Source organism: Neodiprion lecontei, chromosome 4, assembly GCF_021901455.1.
Source record: "Neodiprion lecontei isolate iyNeoLeco1 chromosome 4, iyNeoLeco1.1, whole genome shotgun sequence".
NCBI classification, from domain to species: domain Eukaryota; kingdom Metazoa; phylum Arthropoda; class Insecta; order Hymenoptera; family Diprionidae; genus Neodiprion; species Neodiprion lecontei.
The window spans coordinates 948,199-962,757 of NC_060263.1; the positions used below are offsets into that span (position 1 = coordinate 948,199).

A 14,559-nucleotide genomic window follows, 5' to 3' on the forward strand; every position below is an offset into this window, starting at 1 on the left:
TCGATTTGTTTTCTTTTTTAACATGTTTTATTTTTTATCTGCCACTAAACACTTTAAGGTGGTGAGTCAGGGGCGATTTGACAGTTTCACCCGTGAGTATTCTCGTAACGAGAAATTAACAATTTAATAATCTCAATTAAGAAAGAAAAAATAAATAAAATGCGTGTCGCTTAGTTTTCAGTCTACTGTAACATGTTTAAAAAAAAATAAATTCGGAGAGATCGACCTGGGATAATACCTTCCTTGTTGGTGAGATCAAGGCCTCGGTGCGTAATTGGATCACTTGGAAATTTTACCTGCGAAGGACAAAGAGCCCGGTATTACACATATTGTTGAAATTCTCGTAATCCTGGCGACATTCACGGTTGACGATGAATCGAGTGCGGTGAAATTAGAAAGGAAAAAATCACCCGTAAAATCAGTCCGCGATTGTGGCGTATAATATATTATAATATATTATAATATATATTTTATCGCGGAATATAATCGTCTGTACAGGGTCGAGAGCCGAAGTTATTGAATTGATAGCATTACAGGCGTCCGACTACCTTATACTTGTTCAACCAACGACTCACATTCTCTTGGCATTTCTCTGCCGCTCTAGGAACTCGACGCTGGGTGCGGCATGACGCAATTTCCCGATGAAGGACCACTTGAGCTGCTTACGACTAGTTTGCGCAACTTCTATCGGTCGGTTATCGCTGTCCGCAGGCTGCAGGCGCTGGAAGGTGATAGGCCCGGAACCTGGATATGCAAGGTAAACAGCTGGCGATTACAATCGACCCTTTATTATCCGGCTTTCCCGCAACTTTGTACATACACGTCCCCGAGTCGGGCGAGCCTTGGCCGTGGTCCAAAATGCAAAAACTGACCCATTTCGAGAATCGATTTAGAAAATTGGAACGGCGCGGCGTCTCTCGACCGTCTCTTCGAGCTTTCGAACGAAATCGAGTTTGCGGCGAGGAACTCGGACTTTCTGCGAATCCGCATCAATTTATCTACCGCGCATAGAATATGTGCACAACTTTTATGCGGGCGAAAAATGTATCGGTGAAATTGGCGTACGTGGGGAGATACCGATTTCAAATTGTATGCTAATCCAGTGTCTCGGCTGCGGGATGAGGAAAGTCGAAATAGCTACTTCTTACGTTCATCTATTATGCATTCATGCCCCGCGAGTAGTCGCTGTAGGTACGAGCTAACCTACCCAACTTTGGCTGACCGCGGGGATTTGCATTGAACTTGCCGAAAAAGGCGACTCTGCGTATAACGAGGTATCGCGTCGGGAGAAGAATTAGCGATGCAGGAATCATTGCCAATCGGAATAATTGACTGCTACATTTATTCTTTCGAGTGGTTTTTATGTGATGCGAGCATGTTTTGCGCGTGTTTTCCGCACACAAAGTACCCGTTTCTACGGCGGGCGAGTGATTCTACGAGTGCGCACGCGCGGCGGAGTTGAAACTGGTCTTTTCCGTACTCCGCGCGTGCGCTGTCGCTGACAAATCTGACATTACGCGACGCTAACCTCAATTTCGTGCTTCGCGAAAATACGCGTAACGTACCCTCGTTATACAGGGTGACGAAAGAGTATGGAAACTCCTGGAAATCTCGCGGGCTTCGGTGAATAAAAAAAATAGACAAGGTTAAATCTATGGTAATTTTGAACAAGGGGAATGGTGACCTTTTATTGGACTTTGAACCTTATCTTCAAAGTCATTTCGAGATCAACTTTAATTTCTCAAATGGGAATCCCCACGTTTGGTGCCAGGTTCAAGGTCAAATAAAAAGGTCACCGTTGAATCCCTTGTTAAAAATTACCCAAGATTCAACCTTACGGTAATTTTCTCTTCACCGAACCCCGCGAGATTTCTAAGGGTTTCCATACTTTTTCCACACCTTGTGTAAAGAATCTCGCGCAACGAAGGAGGCATCGCTCTTTTCGGCTCGTACGCGTCGGCTCACCTTGAGACTCGTGAAAGACCGAGTTTTCCTCCTTCGGTTGGACGATATACTATTTTCGGAATCTTCAGCTCTCGCAACCGGGGTCTGATATTCCTACTTTGGATCAGTCGTTGCTGGACTCGGCATCGCGAGGCTGCGAACCGCGTCGACTCGAGGCTTGATTCCTCGTTTCAACACCAACAGACGGGACCCTGGTACGATGGTTCTGGAATGCAGACGAGGAGGTGTTTCGACTAGGCGTGGTTCGTGGTAGGCGGAAGAATAGGCGAAGAAGGCATCCCGGCCGACGGTCCGATCCGGCTTACCTGCGTACAACGCGATTATAAAAATTAACGCGAGGTCAGCGCAGGGATGATCGGAGAAGAAAAAGAGGCGGGAAAAATCGATTTGGCAAATGGCGAAGCCGGCGGTCTTTTACCCTCGACGTTCATCCTTCGCACTTTGTACTCCATCTCCTATCGGCTTTGAGAGTAGAAATGAAAGCGGAGGAGATCGGGGATCAGTCGGCCCGGTATCTCTGATCTCCGGAATTGATTCTTTCGCTCCCCGCAGCCTCCGGGTCTCCGGGTCCCTCGACTCGCGGCGAATGGGGCCAAGAAGATACTTGCCAGTCATTCCCGCCGCTATCAATCTAAATCACCAAACATTTTCCTCCTCTCAGACATTAGTCTCGACTTACCGTGGCTCCGGAGTTTCTCAACTCTCGGGATATTGGGGCGGTGCCGCGATGCTCGTGGATCCCGATTCCCGGATACCCACTGAATGGGACAGACTCCTTCCTCGCTATCAAATCCCGCGAGATTCTCGCCCGCTATCCGCGCATCGCGTCGCGTCCCTCTACCTCTCTACTCGATACGGTCGACGATTTTCAACCACCGGTCACCGAGTCGTTGGTACACCTCCGGCCGCACAACAAATCGGGTTTCATTCCGCCCGGCTCAAACTCCCGTAACTCGATACAAACGCTTCACTTCGTCCCGGGTTCATCCCCGATCGCTGTACGTTAGTAACGTATACATCACTCTGATGGAGATTCAATGAGGAAAAGTGCAAGAGATCGATATACTTGTTTTTTCTTTGCACGTTAGGAAAAAGTTTTCGGATGAAAAAAGTTTGAGTGTCGAATTTTCATAGACGCGAAAATATTATTCGTAGAATTTTGAAATGCGGAAAGTCCGAGTTGGTATAGAAATTTGTAAATGTACAAAGTCGAAATGCGGAATGACGAAACGTAGAAAGGTCGAAACATAAAATGGCAATATAGAGAATCTGTACACGATTCTATATTATCGAGAGGAATTCCGACGATCCTACAGTGCGGTATTCTATTCTTTTACTTCTTTATACTTCTAATTCCAACATTTTTAAACTCTATGAATTAAGTTTTCCCTTCTTCAAACATTCGATATTGTGACCCTTCAATTTTTCGATCCTTCTGTGTTCTTTTTACAAGCTGTTCACTCTGATATAACGACGAATAGCGAAGCATTCGTTTCTTGTCCATTTGTTTCGTTACGTGCAGGTGTGAGTCCTGTAAGTTGAGTGAAAAATCACCCTTATTTGTACAGCAGCCTATCGCTCGCGTTACGTCTGTTATCCAATTCACACTTTTTTTTTACCCTCAACGCGAAGCGAAACAGACATTCCACGGACTTTCCGAAAGCAGTAAACAATTACATCAGACTTAGGGATCGACGGACACTCGTTCGGTGCGTTTTAATTCTTTGAACAGAATTTCCCGGTCGCAGGGAAAATGTTTAGCGATTTCATCTCACTCGTCCCTTCTTGCCTAGTAGATGTTATACCTCATCGCAAATAAATGCCGATAAGCTTGACGAGAAAATATATCCCGCTGCGTAAATATCATCGCAGGTATGCGGAATATCTAATCAACGTCACATCGGCCCCGGGAGTTGTCACTGGCACGATATGCTCCATTAGTCCGGCTTTTCCCTCACGTTTCGCAGGATATTACGTCCGACCTAAACGGAAATGCTATTACCCTCAACTTAACTGAGCTTTCTGGAAGAGTGTACACGTTTCTCGAAATTTTAACAAGATTACAGGGTGGCCACAAATTTTTGGGAAAATTTCCATGGCTTTTCCAGGTTTTCCGAATCCTGAAACCTAATTTTCCCTGACACTTGACCAGTTCTAGCGAGTTACTAAAACCTAAATCGTTCAGCTTATCAACTCTGTATTCGATTGAAATTCAATTCGAATTAAAGACAAATGTAATGTACAAAAAAAGCTCGTTTTGAGCCAATTTGTTTTCTCAACGAAAAAAAGTAAACTCGTTACCTCAAAACATCATTTCTAATTTCTACGATGCTATACTGATATTTTTAGTTTTGTCCAAGACCAATGTAAAAATCCCGCGTGGCCACCCCGAATTAACAAAGATACCGCAAACTTGCAGCCTAGCTGATGTTGAGATCGAAACAATTTGACAAGAACATGATCGATTTAGCGTGGGAAAAGACGCTTCGAGATGCTGAATAAATTCAGCCTCTGCGATAAATTGAAAGGCACAACGGAGCTGTAATGGATGTGATAAAACTCTCGATCCGTAAATCGGTGTCGTCATTACGTGCCAATCGAATGGGTCAATAGGCAGTAACCCGGGCTCCGAGTGAGTCCAACAGGGAGGTTTGAATGCTCCGAGGATTTTCTGCAAAATCGTGCGGATGAGGCTCGTCGATCATTATCGCTTTTAGCGTCGAACCTTTGAGTGCAGAATTTATCATGCCTACCGCACAGAAACTCTACTATACGGTGCAAATTTCACTCGCGACATTATTATACACGTGATATGTACAAAGAAATTCCGCGAAGCGCAGCTTTTACATCCCGACCAAACAATTATACAACCACCGGGTGTGTGCAAACTGCTACACGTATATTACAATTTCTACGACGGGTTATAATCCCGTTTTTAGCACGGAGTAGGAAAAAAAAAAAAAAAATACTCGACGCGAAACAAGGCTGAGAAGCTAGAAGGGCTTCTCTAAATTTACTGCCAAACTCACTCTCCAACTATATTAACACGCCGTTCTTACAGCTTGCGAAACCTGAAAAGCTTCTACACAGCTTTGCGATTTTTTAAACCTTTTTCACCCTTTACCTTTACTTTTACCCCCCCCCCCCCCCTCCCCCCTACGTATTTTCATCTTTTTTTCTTTTGTTTGCTTATTTTTCCTTTTCACTCTTGTAATTCTCGAACAAAACACGCTTTTCAAACTCATTCAACTTCCGCTCGTTTCAGCAGTTCCGTCGGATCGATTTAACGAGTTGAAAAATTTGTTGAGTAGACACCGTATAATCAAACCGACTTACGTCACGCACTGCGAGTAACAACGATAAATTATTCCTGCATCGAACTTTTCTCGTGGAGGGAAAAATGCAGTTGCAGGTTTTTCGTATCCCGCAATTTTCATCGCACGTCGATTTTCTTTCGCGATGATTTTCACCGCTGAACGATTTCCGTCCGCTCTGCGGATAATTGCGGGGTCGAACTATTCGAAACGTGTCAAAGGTGTCGTCGAAGGTATTTCAAGACCCTCGAGACGCATGGGGCATGGTTTTTATGTTATTTGGCATTAATCAGCGTGTATAATTTCAGCGAATACCCGGGACGAGTAACTGTAAACCGTGTAGACGGGGCTTCTCTTGCCAACATGGGATTCGTCGATTAATACAGCTACGCGATCCCCCTGCCAACGAACGATACCGAAACTGAGGCGATACGCGATCTATAAAGAGTTCCTTAATGAATTGGAAAGATTAATGCAATGTAACACGATATACGCACATCTGTCATGCCTTGATTTACGAATGACGCCAAGTTTGAAACAAATTTTAAAGAAAAATTGTCAAAAAGGTAAAAGGAGGCAATGACGGCGTGCGAATTTTGACCGTTGTTGTTGTTTTCGATGTGAACGAAACTGCGAAAACTGGGGGAGGTGAAAAAACTCGCTATTGATTCGATGACCAATTACGTAGGCATTTACTACCGTCATACGTTGATTGAACGAAAATAATATTTCTTCGAAATTGGGTAATCAATTAAAAATTGATTACTCGTCGTTCGATCGTGTGAACGGTACGTCATGCATGGAATGGTCAATTAACAGAAATTACAACATTTTTTTACTTTATATTTTAGCCGCGTGTTATTTTAGCGTAACAAGGTACAAGGTTCAGAGTTCAACTCATTTATTTTTATAACAAGCCACCGCAAAAATTACTTTCGCAAACATATCGAGACACGCAATTTTTACATTATCGTATTTCCATATAGATTCTGAACAGGTGATTTCTTGATAACAAAAGAAATAGAGAAACGCGGCACTTTTGCGCCAAGAACTTGCGAATATCCGGCAGTGCGGGCAGATGTCTACAGAGACGTCGGGAAAGTGTTACGCGGCAGTTCGTTCGCGATTGTCTCGAAGAGATGAGTCTCGGCTCGATATCTCTCCGAGCCTCGGATGTGTCAACGGAAAAGGGTCAAACGTTCCCGGAGTGCTTTCCCCGCCTGCATTTAGCCGCGGCTCGCATCACGGACGTCGCGTCGGGTCGAGCAAACCGTCATTATGGAGAAAACGAGACTCGTTCGCGTGCCTCCAAGTCATTCCGCGCCTTGTAACCCCGATCGGAAATTTATTTCTTCGTACCATATTTTTGATTCGAACATTTAGTTTTTTACCAAACGAGTATAAACTTTTTTGAGTATAAACTTCTCGGTCGCGACATTACGTTCTTCTTCCGTATTATAATTATTTGAAGAGAATTATCATCGATGAATATTCGCATGTATAAGGTGGATTGAAAAGAAATGGAAAATCATATTTTAAACATTGCATGTTAGGGTGTTTCGGAAAAGAATAATTTACAATGTTTCATCGTGGCGTCCTTTTAAAAGTTCTTTTTTTCAGGTTGAAAGAATGATTCTGTAAAAAGGTGAGCGTTCACGTTACGTGGAAGATCGCGCTCGTTTGATTTTTCAATTTTTTCACATTTCTCCGTATCTGGCAAGAAAACCGTTGCAGCACTCCAATTATTCTTTCTTTCTAGACATTTCAATTTTTCAACGCAAAGATCACCATCTATAACACAACGACGTATCAACCGAGAATCTTAATCTCTCAAATTAAAAGTTCATATTAAATTACAACTATTCTATGAGATTGAATTAATAATGAAAAACTCGCCGGATCCATTTCTCAAACATCAACTGGAGACTAACGTTACGAGTGCGGGTCTTCTCTGTGACTTAAATTGATATTGCGATTGACGTAAACAATAATAAAAAAAAAAAAAACATTTATTCGTGATGCATCGTAAATTGAAAAAAAATATTCGAATGACGTACAATTATTTTCGCGAGTCGCGAATTCGCGTGAATAAAATCGGAGTGTCGTTAAACTACACGGATTTTCGCGTGGACGCATCGCATGAAAATAATTTTGCAGACGCGAATCACGCCCCAGTTACGGGAAAATTTGATGTTCGACGGTCGGTCGCTCGCGATTTCCCGCATCCGCATATAATGTCATACATTTTCCACAGAGCTTTCGCGGAGGTACGTATCAAGAAACCGACTAGATAGACGTCTCTTTGCGGTCTGCGGATCGCAGTTTCGTTCGATATTATACGTGCAGGCTCATCGTTATTTTCCCATCTGCAGACATGTATTATCGTACGCGAAAGCTCCGCACAGCAGATTTTCTACATTCGGCAGAAGCGGGAGAGTCGCTGCTTGTTTTCCGTAGAGATATACTCTGTACCCACGCATCGACGCGACTCGCGTAGTTTCAGTTTACTCGTCGTATCATTCCCCCGAGATTTAACCCCCGGCTGTTGTAGAAACGGGATACAATGCGGATGCATGGATAACGGAAAAATGCCTTTTCTTCGTATATTTACGTCCCTCGGAGAATCGCCGAGCTTGCAATTTTCTTGGGCGGGGCTGCAGTTCCGAATTTGAAAAGTTCCGAAAGCGCTTAATTGCGAATTATTTCCTGGCGAAACTTGAAGTTGAGAAATCGTATTAGAATGACCAGGATTACGAATGTGAAGATATTGAAAATCCGAACCAAAGGAAGATCAAAGTGGTGAAAACCAAGCTAGAAATTCACACAACTGAAAATCTTGCAACATTCGGAATTTCAATGTACCGGATTTTTAAATTTTCTCATTTTCGCATTATCGAAAGTTTGTGCGTCGGTTTTCGGACCATTCGAAACTTTGAAGTTTCGTAAAAATTCGATTTCTTTACTCAAAGTTTCGCCAGCAAAAAATTGCGAATTTGGAGCTTTCGAAAGATTACAAATTCGAAATTTCAACCCCGCCCCAATTTCCTCCGCTTCGCCTCGGAATCAGACGAATGTTGGTCAAAGTTTCGGCAAGCTTGCGAGTTTCACTTGGAAATAAAAGTACCAGCCGTGCCATCACACTTCCGAGCGAATGGATACTGCGCATTTTCGGTGAATTTTGCAATACGGTATATGCGAAAAGTTGGGCCATCCGGCCCTCGAGAAAATTCCCGATTCTCTCGCGGCCGATTTCCCCACGTCCGCATCAGTCTCGGATCCGAGCCGCGGCTTTATATCTCCGGTGTTGTAACAAGGAAGATTCGATAATAATGAAAAATTAACCGCAATCACGTCCAACTTTCAACCGCTAAAACTGAATTATTATACAGCGGTCGCTGCCTCCGCGGAGCGTATCTATTACAGGTATAATATACACGGGATGCCCGAATGTCAGCCCTGCAGGAGAAATTGCCGATTAATATTGCACGCGGGCTTCTCCGCAGTGGGTCTCGAATATCTGTTTCCGTCGCGTAATTTTTGCGCCTTCGCAAATATTCTGCAACGGCTGTTTAAAATTTAAATTAAGATTGACAGAACGATACCGAAGAGGGAGGGAAGCGGAAGATACGGAGGAAGAAGTCGACGAGATTATCGGTTCGTCGATACGTAGAAACAAGAGTTGGCCGAAGCGCGTGGGCGGGTGATCGAATAGTCTTTTATTCGCTTCGCGTGGGCGATCGGTATTTAGCAATCTTCATTTCACTCTTATCGAATCATGCACGATCCAAGGAGGGGTGAAGTCTCTGTCCGTTGAATAATAACGAATTAATCGGGGCGGAGAATCGAGAGAAAAGATTTGTTAGTTCGAACAGGTAAACTTATTTCAGTCGGCGTGTATTTAAATGGTAAGACAGATTACACTCTCGATTTTCGCGCTTCCGTGTCCAAATAACCGCTAATCGATCGAAAATATCGAACGAAAACAAGACCGAAGCGACTGTCGGACTAAGTGTGCAGTTCCGATTAGCGAGCAGCCTTGGAAGAGGAGAAGAAGAAAAAAGAAAAGGACAGCGAGAAGAGAACGGGTACACACACCGAAGAGTCACGCCTCGTTTTCTACTTCACCGACAAAAAGTACATCCCGTAAAGAAACGTCGCCGTCACGGATAATAATGACAGATTTTTACTAAGAATGACCAAACATAATCGATTATTCTTTCACCGATTAATCGAGTTTAATCGATTATTATTTATCAAACTCGATTAGTCGACCGACTCGATTATTTAGTTTTTATGTTTTACCACCACCAATTAGGGTATCAATTATCGTCATTGTCTTACTTATTGAGTACCTATTTTATATAATTAGCGAAAGGCGAATGAATATTTTTATATTCATTATGCAGGCCTGCTAATTACAACTTTTAATTTTAGGTATGTTGAATTAAAATGTAGCGCCAGTTTTTTCACAGCACATAGAGATTTATTTTTATGCAAGATACGCATATTTACAGATTTTTGAACAATTTTTATGAAAAAATTAAATATAATGAATTAATATAAAACTTAATGTTTAGGTATGAAATGAACAGCATTAGTTTTGAACAAGACTTAAGAGATTGGATAAGTCCAAACGAATTGCGATATCTTTTTCAAAAATTGAAAGTTAACTCTAGTAGTAACAAGAAATCAGAAATAATAATTTGTCAGAAACTTTACGTGATAGAATTTTTTTAATATTTTTTTCACAGTTTCGTCTTTAATACCTACCGAAATTACTGCTCAGTTTTGTCAGGGGAAAACCATCGCAGGCTTGTGTTACGTAAAAACTTTTCCACCATTAAGACTGCGTACTTCGAACGAACCGTTTCAAAAAAAAATACGATATAATCGATGAATCTATTAATTTTTACCGATTCAATCGAGTCGTGTTAGATCATTTTTTTTCTGCTCAATTAATCGACGCATTGATTATTTTTTAGCTCAGTGGCCGTCGCTAATTCTTCCACCTCGCAGCGCCAAAAATTTTGCGAACCAAGCAGGAACGAAACGAAATCGAGAATCTTATCGCTCGCAAAATGAATATAATTTAAAAACAGCAACGAAACTATCCGATCTGCGATAACTTCTCGTAATCCTTTCGCTAAAAAATTGACCGTTCCGTCGTCTTTCCGGTCTTCGTCGACGGCGTCGCGACGGATCGACGGGCGGCTCGAGCAGCGTCGCGACGCCGGGCAGTCGGTGGTTCAGTCGTGGCGCGCGCGCCGTTCCGAACGGATCGTCTATCGCGGATTGTTTCACCCTTTGCCAGGAGGTGCGGGACTAGGAAAAATCGCGGAGTCACGTGCCAGGCGTAATTTCCTAATATTTCCATGTGAATTGTGGCTCGATGCAGATGTTTAATCGCTTTAAATCAAAGTTATTCGCAGCGTGATTCTTCTACGTAACAGGTGAAATTCTATAGGTACGTTGAATTCTTTGATTCATTGATAACAAATATGTATAATAATAACGATCCCGAGAATTGTTTCTCAGAGTGCGAATATTAATTGCTGCTGATTTAATGCTGTTTTTTTTTTTCCTTTTTTCTTCTTCAATTTTTGTTTATTTGCAAATTTATTTTCCACTCATTATTGTTTGATTCGATTCCATACATCATCCGGCAATTTTTACACGATCGAACTTTGGATTACAACGTGAGTATCGTACGTTTGAATCGTTGAAACAAATATTGTGGTAAACGAAAGTGAAAAAGTTTGACACAGAAAACTTCTCTCGAACTATTCACAAATTCTATCTTCATTTTTTATCCACAAAATTATCGCCTTCTTTCTGATTTTTCATTTTTTCTGTTCAACATTCGAACACAAGGACATGAAGAAATATTTCGGAATTACTCTATCCCTGTTTTAAACGGTCGTTTAATTAATTCTTCTGCTCTCCCGGGTTTTTTTCTTTTCTCTTATCAGCCTGTGAACCGCGCAGAGAAATTTAATTTTCACGCGGCTTTGCAACTTCTGTAAAATTCTTAACGTTTTTTCCATCTGACTAGGAGTTTAAACGTTTACCGATTTTACAATTTTTTTTTTTTTTTTTTTTTTTCTCATACGTTTTCTCGTACAATCGATATTATCGTTACGAACTTACTCCTTCCAAGCACAATGCGAGAGAAAGAAAAAAAATTCTCCAACGACGAGAAAACCTAATTGAATATGCATGGTGTGCTTATGCACGTACGTACCTGCCTGTAATTACTCGATAATACTTAGACGCGCCCTGTTTATATCCAAACAATGTGTCACATTGCTCAAGGAGTGTTGGGTGCAGGTTCGAACGTATGCCGAAAGAATTCTCGAGTTCTTAGTTGCTCCTTGCTTAGCTCTGCACCTCGGGAAACGAGGTGAGCCAGCATCGAATCGTATCAATCGTCGGTTAGGAACGAAGGTCAAACGATTCTACGTGTGTATTAACACAGTGTGTATACATGCATGTATTATATGTATTACGGAGATATATTGTGTCACGATTATTTCGGCGTCTGTTAACTGCGTCGTTGTGAACGAAACGATCGTTCCTTTAATCACTGCAGGTGAAATACAGGATAGAGACGCGTCGTTGTCTCGTTATACGTTGTTCGTTAATGCTGTGTGGTTTGATGGAATTTATTGTCGATTCACGCGATGAGATTTTCGACGAACTTGGTCTGTGAAGATCTTTATTTTTTATATCGATGATCGAACGTGGTCGAAGTAACGGAATTCGAGACTTGTTGAACTATCGAAATCCGGGAAAGCAACTGCAGTTGTTATATAACGTGGAATGGTGTCAAGGCTACGCGAAAGAACTTTTTGTCATCCGTTAGCCCAATTTTTCGGGGCGGGGTTGAAGTTCCGAATTTGAAAATATGGTTGGAAAGACAAAGGCTGAAAAATCCGAAATGCAAGATTTCGAAAATTCAAGTTACGATAGAGCGAAATTCCGATAAATAAAATTTCCACGGAGTAAAATTTGGTAAATTAAAATATACTCAGACAGCGTAGTTTAGTCAACGGGCGGATGTGAAAAATCAGAATGACCATGATTACGAACGTAAGAATATCGAAAATTAAAAACAAAGAAAGATCAAATTGGTGAAGTTTCACCAAGCCGGATATTCACGGAACTGAAAATCTTCGATAATTCGAAATTTTAATTCCTCGGATTTAAAAATTTTCTCACTCTCACAATTTGGGAACTTTGACTTGAATGTTTTGTCAAAGTTTGATTTCATTACCTCAAGTTTCGCCGCCAAAAAATTCGGAATTCGGCGCTTTCGGAAGTTTTCAAATTCAGAATTTCAACCCCGTCCCAATTTTCCATAGTCCGATACACGCGCATATGTCACGAATTGTAATTACGCGTAGCGTTGCAAGAGCGGTAAAAAAAGAAAGGTGAGAAATGAAGAGAAATATGAAAAGAGAGTGCACCAGCCAACGTAATAATACACTTTGCGCACCATTTACCGCACCGGCAGACGAATGAGCTGTATAACGTCCTCGTTTTGCTGCGGTTTAAGGTATCATTGTGTGTGTGTGTGGGGGGGGTGGGAGGAGAGAAAAATTTAGCGTCATTATTATTCCTATTATCGCTATTGTTACTGCGCTTTAAAACGCGGAGTATCCTGTTAAGAAAAATGCTCCGAGCTTGAGCCGACCGGGAGAAGAAAAGGAAAAATGAATCAAATGTTTATACAGACTGTATTTTATCTATACAACAATCACCTTCGCAGCGGGCAATTAATTGTATACTTTGCACGTATATATTCTCTTTGTTGTTATTATCATCGACGTCTTTTTCTTCTTTTTTTTTTTTTTTTTGTTTTTTGTCTTCAAGCGTTTGACAGCTACGCGCAATTTCGTAACGCAAATCGACGTTCGTGTGATCGTAATTGGTACAGACGCCATATTTTGGTCAAGGCATTCGCTCACTCCGTTTTTTTTTTTTGTTTTTTCTTACTACGCCATGTGTCAGTTATGATTTCACTTTTATCACTATTTTTTTTCTTTCTCTTCTCTTTCGTCGATTCGTTAATCGCGATTTACCGCGAACGGCGAAGTGGTATAAAAATTTTCAACCGTTCACCATTCAGCTTCGTTTTTTATTTATTTATTTATTTATTTTTCACTCAGTACATTTCTCGACCGGTTCCATTACGGAACGATTCTTGTCCATTTTTTTCGGACATTCAACTTTTTTTTTTACAAACTTCACAACGAAAGTGGTCTAAAAATGTTCCAAGTGAAAAATAGAAGCGAGGGTCAGACGTTGGTTGGGTTCGCACGGAATTCCCCGTAGTTATGATTTACATTTGAAATTCATCCCCCGCCGTATTTCCTTTCCAATAATTTTTCGACTCGCCGTTACGGTCTGCTCGAAACCGTCATCGTGTCTCCGTGTTAAGGGAAATTAAATTCACAATAAAAAGTGACTATTCTCGAAGCTTGGCGGTTTCGCTGCAATTCGCTACGATCTCTCTACCGATCCAGGTGGATCGGATATACAGGCACTTTGGATAACGCATACCCATTGCATACCTGGTGAGGGAACCGTGCGCACCGGGTGGCTAAATTTAATTATCTCATGTAAATCGCGCGATCCTTACACCAGCTATCGCATCCCCGTCCCATCGACCTCGGTGTCTAGGACACGTGTAAATATGGGGATCCATCGCATCTGCATTCGCCTCTATTATCCCGCCGCGCTGCTCAGTGTTCCCGATAGTTTTCCGAATTTGCATTTCCCTTCTTCTGGTTTACGGTTCTTCTTTTTCTTTTGTTGCTTTTTTAACCCTCGGTCAGCCATGTCGTTTTTTTTACCTACGTCGCTGGCTAAAGGTGGGCGATTTTTCGTCTTTGCTTCTTCGCCTCCCCCCTCACTTGGGATTTTTCAAAAATTGCCAAAAAATTCAGATTATCGCTTTCAGGCGTCTAATTGATATTCAAATAATTTGCGTTACGAAATTTTCAATTTTCCAACGAATTGAAATTGTCAAACAGTGAAAAATTCCCGAGACACCGATGAAGCAAAAAATTCAGGCGTCATAGCGATTTTTTAACTAATCATTTTTGTTATTTTTTCTCATCTTCTCTTTCGCTCTTCGGCAGTGATTTTTTTCTTCAACATAAATCGTTATTCGAGTACAGACGTGTAACCTTTAACGAAATTGAAAAAAGAGGTGTTATTTATTTTTAATCATTTCAATCGTAAATGCGTACCAAGTTACTTGAAAAGCATCGTTTGA

General features: G+C 41.7%; 1 protein-coding gene across 3 annotated transcripts in view; it reads left to right on the forward strand.

Moving 5' to 3' along the window:
* Positions 1–604: 604 nt before the first annotated feature.
* LOC107221175 (zinc finger CCCH domain-containing protein 13) overlaps positions 605–14,559 on the forward strand; it is a 116,333-nt gene continuing 102,378 nt past the window's right edge. For 2 of the 3 annotated variants that reach the window (XM_046736338.1, XM_015660087.2), the window contains exon 1: positions 10,517–10,743. The gene's annotated coding sequence lies outside the window, so the exon portion shown is untranslated. Of the gene's footprint in view, positions 758–10,516; positions 10,744–14,559 lie in introns of those variants that run through there. The other variant, XM_046736340.1, reaches the window with a different exon arrangement.